Source organism: Nicotiana attenuata, chromosome 2 (genome assembly GCF_001879085.1).
Source record: "Nicotiana attenuata strain UT chromosome 2, NIATTr2, whole genome shotgun sequence".
Classification (NCBI taxonomy): Eukaryota; Viridiplantae; Streptophyta; class Magnoliopsida; order Solanales; family Solanaceae; genus Nicotiana; species Nicotiana attenuata.
Genome location: NC_031990.1, coordinates 13,974,099 through 13,984,908, shown reverse-complemented (window position 1 = coordinate 13,984,908; position 10,810 = coordinate 13,974,099).

Below are 10,810 nucleotides of genomic sequence, written 5' to 3'. Positions count from 1 at the left end.
AGCACTATCTCTAGATGTTCTGCAGAAGCAGAATATAGAAGCATGACACACACAGTGGTAGAGTTGGTTTGGCTTAAGGGATTGCTAAAAGAATTAATAAAGGATGAGAAGTTGCCAATGAAGTTGTTATGTGATAACAGAGCTGCATTACAAATTACTGCAAATCCTATGTACCATGAGAGAACAAAACACATCGAAATAGACTGTCACTTCATAAGACAAAAGATACAGGAGGGGCTGATTGAAACATCTCACATACCAAGACAACAACAACCAGCAGACATTTTGACAAAGCCTCTTGGGCATCAGCAGCATGTTTTTCTGTTGTTTCATTCTCAACTTAAGGGGGAGTGTAGAGATATAAAGTCTAGCTGAGGGTACTTGTACAGTGTGTTATTTAACATGTACATTTCAAGATGAGTCTATTAGTCAATTAGTTAACAAACCCATGATAAACTATTTTCTTGTAACGACCTGACCGGTCGTTTTGAGTGTATTTTGATCGCCAGTTCTCGTGCATGACTTGCCCCGTATTATGTATTATGACTGATGTAGATCGTTGGTTTTGGTTTTTAGGAAGATCGGAATGAATTTGAAAGAAACAATCTCCGTTGAAAACTTTGAATTTGAAAGGTTTGACCAAGGATTTGACTTATTAGCATATGAGCTCGGATCGGAATTTTTATGGTTCAGTTAGCTTCGGGAGGTGATTTATGACTTAGGAGTGTGATCGGAATTGGTTTTGGAGGTCTGGAGTAGAATTAGGCTTGAATTGGCGAAGTTGATATTTTGGCGATTTCCGGTTGGTAGGTGCGATTTTGATCTGAGGGTCGGAATCGAATAATGAGAGTTGCTGTAGCTTCGTTATGTCATTCGGGATGTGCGTGTAAAATTTCAGGTCATTCGGATGTGGTTTGGTCGGGTTTTTGATCGAAAGTGTATTTCAGAAGTTTTTGGAAACTTAGGCTTGAATTCGATGAGTTTTGGATAATTTGATGTTGTTTGAGGTGTTTTGATGATTGGAACAGGTTTGAATAATGTTATGGGATATGTTGGCGTGTTTAGTTGAGGTCCCGAGGCCTCGGGTGAGTTTCGGGTGGTCAATCGGACCACTTTGTGCCTTAAAAGATAGCAGAAAATTTGTAGGTTCAGAGATGCAGGATTTTTGTTCTTTGCGATCGCATAAGAGGTCTTGCGATCGCATAGGAGGATTTATGGGGGTTGTTCTGTTGTTCATTGCGTTCGCATAGTATAGCTTGCGATCGCATAGTTTGGGGAAATTGTTCTTCGCGAACGCGGTTGAGGCATCGCGATCGCACAGAGTAAAGTTGACCTGAGGTCTTAGTTGGATTTGTTCATCGCGAACGCGGAAGGTTATCCGCGATCGCATAGAATTATTTGGGCAGTGCATTGCGATCGCATTGGGTTTGGTGCATTCGCATAGAGTTAATTTTGGGAGCTGAAGATTTATTCTTCGCGATCGCGGGGAATGTTCCGCGATCACATAGAAGAAAATACCACTGGGCAGAATGTTTTTAAAATTATCTTGTTCGCGAATGTGGGTCTATTTTCACCCATGGCTGCTCGTTTTTGGAGACTTTTGAAGGAAAATAAGGAGGGATTCAAGAGGAATCGACTTGAGGTAAGAATCTTGGTCTTAGGACTCGATTATATTGTGAAATCCACCTAGAAATTCATGGAAATTAAGGCTAAAATTGAAGAACTAGGGCTTGAGATTTTGAAATTTGATTTAGGGATTTGAAGGACCATTTGAGGTCGGATTTGAGAGCTTTTGGTATGTATGAAATCGTGAGGAGATAAGGAATCTATTGATGTAAAAATTTCTGAGTTTCGAGAAGTGGGCCCGGGGCTCGGGATTTGGTAATTTCGGGATTTGTGCCCGTTATTGATTGTTTTTGCTTGGGTTTTGTTCCCTTAGCATATTGTGACGTATTCGTTCTGATTTTGGATAGATTCGACGCGCGTGGAGGCCGATTTGAGCGGCATAGGCGTCGCGAGCTTGAGATTTCGCCGGTTCGAGGTAAGTAATGATTGTAAATACTGTCCTGAGGGTTTGAAACCCCGGATTACACATCGTTTTGTGTTACTTTGAGGTGACTTACATGCTGGATGACGAGCGTGGGGTAGAGCACCGCTGGGGATTGTGACCTAATCCATCCCGAACGAGTACTTTAATGCGTATTTGATAGTTAATTGTTTGATGTTATTATATTTTGGGCTGTATGCCATGTTTGGGGCCTTGTGCCGACTTGTTGAGACCCTTAGGGGCATTTTTACATCTATCCTCACTCTAATTGTTTGAAAGCATGTCCTCGGTCATGTGTTACCTGTTTATTACTCAAATCTGGCTTTATCACTATATTTTTAAAATGTGGAAACTGTATTGGGCTGAGTTCCCTGTTTTATTGAGATAGACCGAGGGTCTGATTGTGAGATTGATGACTGAGATATACTGAGGGTCTGATGGTGAGGTTAATGACTGAGAGAGGCCGAGGGCATAGTTGTGAGGATTATATATCTATGGATCGGGCTGCACGCCGCAGTAATATATATACATATATTGATACGGATTGGGCTGCACGCCGCAACAATACTTATATGGGTCGGGCTGCACGCCGCAGCAATATTGCGCTTGGGCTGTAAGGGGCCCCTCCCGGAGTCTGCACACCCCCAGTGAGCGCCGTCGACGAAGTATATGGATCGGACTGCACGCCGCAGCGATATATAGATCGGGCTGCACGCCGCAGCGGTTACTATATGGTACCTATTGAGCGTGAATGCTGAGTACGAGTACTGATTGGTAAGAGTTGAGTCACGAGTGACAGAGAGGCTAGCCCGAGAGGCGATAGATATATTCATGCATATGAGTGCTATTTGCCTGAGAGGCCTGTTTATGAATTTATTGATTTCACTCCTCTTTAAAGTGAGTTTCTATCGAATATGTTGATTTACTAACTGTTTTCACTCATCTTTATATTGAGCCTCTGTCGGAAGGTTGAACAAATGTTTTAAAACCACTTTTATTTAAACTGGGGTTTATGAGATGTTCAGAAAATTAATCACTGATTTGGCATTTGGTTATTTCCACCGAGATTTCAAGTTATGAAGTATTTATGATTACTGTTTTGCCCGAGGGGCTGTTTTACGAACTATGCTTTGCCCGAGGGGCCGATTATTGCTTTAATCTCTTTTATTATTTTAAATGGTATTGAACCCCTACTGAAACTGCTGGAAGCATTTCAAAAATGATTTTTACTAAAAGCTGGATTTTAAAAGGGAAGGTTGACTCGTATTATGATTTGAAAGCCTGTTGTGTTTATTGAGCCTAACGCGAATGTGGATTCATTGTTTCCTACTGCTCAGTCTTTATTTACTCTTATTACTTACTGGGTTGGAGTACTCACATTACTCCCTGCACCTCGTGTGCAGATTCGGGTATATCGGAACCCGGTAGCGAGTGTTGATTTGCTCAGACGCGGAGTCATCAGAGTTAGCAGGTGGCTGCATGACGTTCGCAGCACCGCTCCCTTCGTCACATTGTTATTACTGTATTTAGTACATTATTTTAGACTTCTTGTTGTATTCATACCTTGATAGATGCTCATGACTAGTGACACCCCGATGTCGGGCTTGTATTTTTATTCCGCACTGTTATTTCAGAAGTTATTATGAAACATTGTTTAATTAAAGGCTTAATAATGACTCTTAATGCTTAAGGGGTTGATGTGAGTGTTGTGTCGGCTGGCCTTGTCTTCACGAGAGGCGCCATCACGATCGGGCCGGTTTGGGGTCGTGACATTTCTCTCTCTCTAAAAATTTTTCTCTCAACAACGGCTCTTTAGCTCCCCTGTTTCTAACGCGTACGGGGCACGCTCCACAAGATGGAGCCGCTGGAAGGCATCTCTCCGGCATGTACGGCGGCCCTATCACCCCCAATATGTGAAATAGCTCCCAAAGAAGTCACAAAACATGAAAAACTCCTATACTAACACCATCAAAGCACCATCTTCATCTTCTCAGATCCCCGACCCAAGCTCAAACCGACAAGAAAAAGAAAAAGTTATTGCAAGACACACGACTCACAACGGCAAGCCGACAGTGATTTTCAAAGCTAAGGACTACTATGGCATAATGGCAGATTCTTGTAAGTATACTATTGTTGGTAGATTCCTCAGACCACGCCCCCAAATTGATCGAATTAGGTCAAGATTTAGGGAAATTATTCCCTTAAAGGGGACGATCCGAATTGGGATCTATGATAATCATAATGTCTTCATTGATCTTTTTAATGAAGACGATTGGAAGGTAGTATAGTTTCAAAGGGTAATCGAAATAGATGGAATGCAAATGTGGCTACAAAAGTGGTCGCCGGACTTCAAGCCAGAGGAGGACTTACCAGTCGCTCCAACCTGGGTTCTCCTGCCCGCCTTACCATTTCATATGCACGATTGGCATTACATTAAGCAGCTTTTGAGCTCTTTTGGTACTCCACTTGCCCTAGACGCTGCTACATGGGAAGAACTAGGCCAAGCATGGCTAAAATTAGAGTGGAGGTCGATTTACTCAAGCCGCTACCACATAGTGTATTTGTGGGACAAGAGTTTGAAAAATAGCCGCTAAAAGGTTATACCCAAAAATTAGAATATGAAGGTGTGCCGAACTATTGTAAACATTGTCGGAACTGGGTCACTACATAGTCAATTCTAGGGCTCTAGAAAAGAAGAAGGCTGCTCAAGAGAAGGAGGAAGGTGAAGGTGATGAGAGTACCAAAAATGAGGAGGGTGCACAATCTATGAACAAAATGGCCGGAAAAAATAGTGAAGGCAGAGAGGAAACAATTCAAGCAGACTCAAATAATGTCGACACAAAAAAAAGCAGCAGGAAGATGGCCTAGATGATAGTAAGACCATTAAAAACAAAGAGGACAAAAGTATGAAGAAGACCAAAAAGATGCCAAAGAAGAAAAGTAAAGTCAAGTTCAAACATGCCCAGAACAATAGCAAGAAGAATTTTTCTCTATATCGGCAAGCAAACAGATGATCAATCTTTAGCAGAAATTAGGGATACTATACAGATTCATAAAAATCCAAAAGCCCTAGATGTATAGGATGAAGGGGAGCAGAATACTCCTATTGAAACTGGTACAATGGAAGGGCAAGAGAGGAAGAAGGCTACTAATAGACAAATAGAGGAGGGTAAACACCTCTCACATGATAAGGAAATTATCAGGAAGGATGAAGGCAAGGCAGACAAGAATAACAATCAGGTGCACTGTGACTCAAACACCTCTACTGTTCCATCAATAATAAGAAATCTACCAGGCATAAACTTGGTTGACGACTTGAGTGGCAAAGAATGGGAACAGGAGGTTAACGAGGGCAGTGCCAACAGAATCGACATGAACTATAAAAGGGGCAGTGATACTGAGAATGAAGACATTGATGAGGTCTCGGAAAGTCAGAGAGATGAGAATCTAAATCCTAGTAGAAGAGGGAGAAGTGAAACACGAAAAAGTAGCAAAAGTCAGAGAAACAGAAACTATCCGTCTCAGAAGAGGATACAAAAAGAGGTTAACACCCACATTTGTTCTTATGATTAGTGCAATCTTCTGGAACATAAGGGGAGTGAGATTCACAGGCTTAAAAAACTTATTGACATCAACAACACTCAGTTCATGGCAATCGTTGAACCTTTTATCTCGAAAGAGAAGGTAGATGGCTACAGAAGATTTTTAGGATTTCAATTCTGTTACTAAAATGGTAACGGTCAAATTTGGTGTTTTTGGAACTCTTTCAACAACACTCAGATCTTCTCACAAAGCAATCAACATGTTACTATCAAGTTGGAGAAGGCAATTAGCAATCAAGATATTCTTATTACGGCTATTTATGCTAAGTGCAAATCTGTAGAAAGAAGAGATCTTTGGTCCTCTTTACAACATGATAGTGCTAATGTGAATGACCCTTGGTGTATTGGGGTGATTTCAATGTGATCCTCGACCCAAATGAAAAATTAGGGGGTAAACCTCATAGAATGTACAAAAGCATCAATTTTCAGAATTGTATGGATAATTGCGGAGTTACGGATATTGGTTACTCCGGGCCGAGATTCACCTGGTGCAACAACAGGAGACCAAGGAAGGGGGAAGAGATTGGATAGAGTTTTTGTGAACGACATGTGGGACAATCTGTTCCAGAGATGCTATATTAGATATATGGAAAGATCCGGTTCTGATCATAGACCTCTTCTCACGAAGAACTTATCTTCTAATCACAATTGTACAAGATACTTCAGATTCCTCAACTGCTGGACAGGTCTGCCTGGTTTCAATATTGTCTAGGATAGTTGGAGTGCCTATGTTAAAGGTAATCCTTTGTGGGTGTTGCAAACTAAATTGAAGGCTCTCAGTAAAAGGTTAACTCAATGGTCAAGGGAAGACATCGAGGATATTCATGATGCTGTTAACAACTGGGAAGAGAAACTTCAATTTTTAGAAGAGAAGGACATTGAGGATAACACTGAGCTGAGCAGAGAAGAATTAAATAGGGCCCATGTGGAATATATTAGATGGCTTAGCATTTAAGAATCCCTCCTTAAATAGAAGTCGAGAATTAAATGGTTTGAAGATGGTGACAAATATACCAGGTATTTTCATTGCATGCTCAGGGATAAAAGGCGGAAGCAACAGGTAAACAGAATCAAAAATCACAAGGGTAATTGGATTATGGGGGATGAGAAACTTCCTAAAGCAGCAGTCAGACACTTCAAGGCACAATTCAATCTTCCAAAGCCAAATTTCAATCCTAATATTTTGGAATGTATCCCAAAATGCATCACGGAGCAGGATAATGCTAATCTTAACCATATGCCACATGAAGAGAAAATCAAAAATGCTATTATGAGCCTTAGTGTTGAGAGCACTGCTGGTCCAGACGGATGCAACAGAGCGTTCTATCACAGCTGCTGGGAAATCATCAGAAAGGATGTTGTTGCTTTTGTGATAGAGGTCTTCAAAGGAAAAGGTCTGACTAAATTCTTCTCTCATACTTGCTTAGTTTTGATTCCCAAAATTGATTCCCCCCCTAGTTTTTTAGATTTTAGACCAATTAGTTTGTCTAACTTCTCTAACAAAATCATTTCAAAAATCCTCTCTTCAAGACTTAACCTCTTATTGCATAAATTAGTTTCTCCTAATCAAAGTGGCTTTGTGAAGGATAGACTAATCTATAAAAATGTGTTATTAGCTCAAGAAATTATTCACAATATTTCCGATAAGAACAAGGGTGGGAATGTTGTCATTAAGCTAGATATGGCTAAAGCCTATGACAGAATGTCATGGCCCTTTGTCCTCTTAGTGTTAAGAAAATTTGGGTTCTCTAATCAGTGGACTGGCATGATTCATAACTTGATTTCTAATGTGTGGTATTCGGTCATTATTAATGGGTCTAGGCATGGTTTTTTCTCATCATCTCAAGGCCCTAAACAAGGTGATCCCCTCTCCCCCTCCTTGTTTATTATAGCTGCTGAAGTTCTTTCCAGATCCCTGAATAACTTGTACAATCACTCTGACTTTATTTCGTTCTCTATGCATGTTAAGGTCCCTAAAGTTAATCACTTAGCTTATGCATATGATATTGTTATTTTCTGTAGCGGTAATTCTAAATCTATTAAACTTGTTTTGAAGCAAATTAGTAACTATGAGGAACGTTCTGGTCAGCTGGTTAATAGAGACAAGAGTTTTTTCTTCACTGCTCCTAAGACTGCTGCTAACAGGATTAATAAAATTAGGAAGTGTTCTGGCTTTATGGATAAAAACTTCCCTCTCACATACCTTGGCTGCCCACTCTATGTGGGTAGGAAAAAGGCTAAATACTTTGATACTTTAATTAGTAAAATTATGAAAAAGCTCAATGGTTGGCAGGGAAAACTCTTATCTTATGGTGGTAAGTCTGTGTTGATTAAAAGTGTCCTTCAATCACTGCCTATTTACATTCTATCTGCTATGTCCCACCCCCCCTAAAACCACTATTAAATTAATTGAAAAATATTTTTCTAATTTCTTTTGGGGTACTTCATCTGAGCACAAGAGGTATCATTGGAGCTCCTAGAATAACCTTTCTGTGCCTACTGACGAGGGTGGCATTGGTGTGCGTAGGTTGGAAGATATCAGTAATATGTTGGCTATAAAGAGATTGTGGAGGATTAGGTCCACATCATATCTTTAGGCAACATATGTTAGGAGCAAATATTGTATTAGATCTCACTTGGTCTCGAAATAATGGGCTGCTGGTAACTCTCATGCCTGGAATCATGTCCTTAAGATAAGAAACACGGCTGAAAATCACATGATCTAGCATATTAACTCTGGTTCTAGTAGCTTCTGGTGGGATAATTGGACCTTAAAAGGTCACCTTGCGGGTCTAGTTAATGCCACTAGAAAGAGTCATAAAACTTTGGTCAATGAATTCATCTCAGAAGGCAGGTGGGATGTCAATAAGCTGAATGATGTTCTTCCTAAACCTCTGATCAATCATATCCTTAGCATTGACATTGGAAGCCAAGACAAAGAAGATAAAAAATACTGGGATCTTACGGAGAATGGCAAATATTCCAACAAGACTGCTTGGCATCTGGTAAGAAACTCTAGACCTAAACAACACCTCATGGCTAATTTATGGAATCCTAGTGTTCCTTTTAACATGTCTTTTTTGGTTTTGAAGCTTTGGAATGGAAAGCTTCCCTTTGATGAAGTTATTTCTAGGTTTGGGAGACAAATTGTTTCTAGGTGTAACTGCTGTGAGAACCCTATCTATGAAAATATGCACCATGTTTTGGTTGAAGGACATGCAGCTAGTTATGCTTGAAAACTGTTTGACTCTCAATTTAGCATTATCTATCACCCCACCCTATTAGAAATATCTTAAATAATTGGTGGAATACTAGGTCTATAAATGTTGTTCATAAACAGGTTTTAAATATTACCCCCATTATTATATGTTGGATACTGTGGAAAGAATATTGTGCATGCAGTTATGGTGAACAGAAAAAATTCAACTTATATAAGCTGCAACAACAAATCAGTTGGAATGTGAAAGCTGCTTCCACAAAGCATATCCAAAGTATGACCTTCAAATGCCTTGGAACAGGCTATGTGACACAGTTGTAAGGTTACACCCCAAGCAAAGTCTTATGGTCGTGTAATGGCAAAAACCTATGACGGGTATACTCAAGCTTAACACGGATAGAAGATTCAACAAGATAGATGGGACCGCTGGTTTGGGAGGTGTTTTAAGAAATGACAGTGGTGAAATTATCATGGCCTATTCGGTCCCTTATAGATGCAGCAACCATAACATTGCGGAAGCAAATGCAGCACTTTTTGGCATCACCTGGTGCATTGAGAATGGCTATACAGATTTCACTCTAGAATTGGAATCCTTAATTCTTGCCGATTTGCTAAAGGGGGAGACAGAGAGCAACTACAAAATGGCTACGATCACAGAGAAAATAGCTCGATTGAGGCGTACATCTAATATTGACATTCTCCATTGCTATAGTGAAGCTAACCAACTCGCGAACATTTTGGCAAAAATGGCGTCAAAAGCACAAACTGGAGCGTTTTTCTTTTCTGGGCAGCAGCTCCCTAAAGCAGCCAAAGGCCCATTTCACTTGGACAAAAGCTAAATTCCAAGCATTAGAATTAAATATGACAAGGCCAATTTTTTTGTAACCTAGGAGCTTTTGTTTGGGGCAGGTGAATCTGTTTTTGTTATCACCTTGCTACGTCTGTTTTGAAAGGGGAATATTTATGTGACGACCCGGCCCGTCGTCACGTGAGTTACCGCCCCGTTTCCCCCATTTTCTGCTTCCTTATGTTTTATTATACGAGTCTTGGGTGAATGAGTTGATTTGGATTGATTTTGGATGGAAATGAGACACTTAGTCTCTTTAAGGAAGACTTGTTTTTGAAAGTCAACCGGACGTTGACCTATGAGTTAGAGGGCTCGGATGTGATTTCCGGTGATTCGGTTAGCTTCGGGGGATGATTTGTGACTTAGGAGTGTGATCGGAATTGATTTTGGAGGTCCGGTGTAGAAATAGGCTTGAATATGCGAAGTTAGTATTTTGGCGAATTTCGGTTGGTAGGTGAGATTTAGATCCGAGGGTCGGAATGGAATTCTGAGAGTTGCAGTAGCTTCGTTAGGTGATTTGGGATGTGTGTGCAAAATTTCAGGCGATTCGGAGGTGATTTGGTTGGGTTTTTGATCGAATGCGTGTTTCGAAAGTTTTGGAAGAAACTTAGGTTTGAATCCGGTGAGAATTGATGATTTTAGCGTTGTTAGATGTGTTTTGATGATTGGAACAAGTTTGAATGATGTTTTAGGATGTGTTGGTGCTTTTGGTTGAGGTCCCGGGGGCCTCGTGGTGATTTCAGATGGTCAATCGGACCAATTTTGGCCTTTGAGGATTGCAGGTTTTTCCAGCTATGTGTTGCGGAGAATTAACCCTTCGCGTTTGCGTAAGGGTCACGCATTCGCGATGAAGGATCTTGAGAGGCAGGTGAATTACTCTTCGCGTTCGTGATATGTGAGTCCGCGTTCGCGGAGGGGTAGCTGTGTGTGCAACGCGTTCGCGAGGCAGTAGCTGCGAACGCGTATAAGGAATTGAGGCTCAGGGGTTTCTTTTGCCTTCGCGTTCGCATGCATGCAGTCGCGTTCGCGTAGGTGCCTTTGAGGAAGCTTCGCGTTCGCGTGGCGTGGGCCGCGTCCGCGTCCGCGTAGGGCATTTT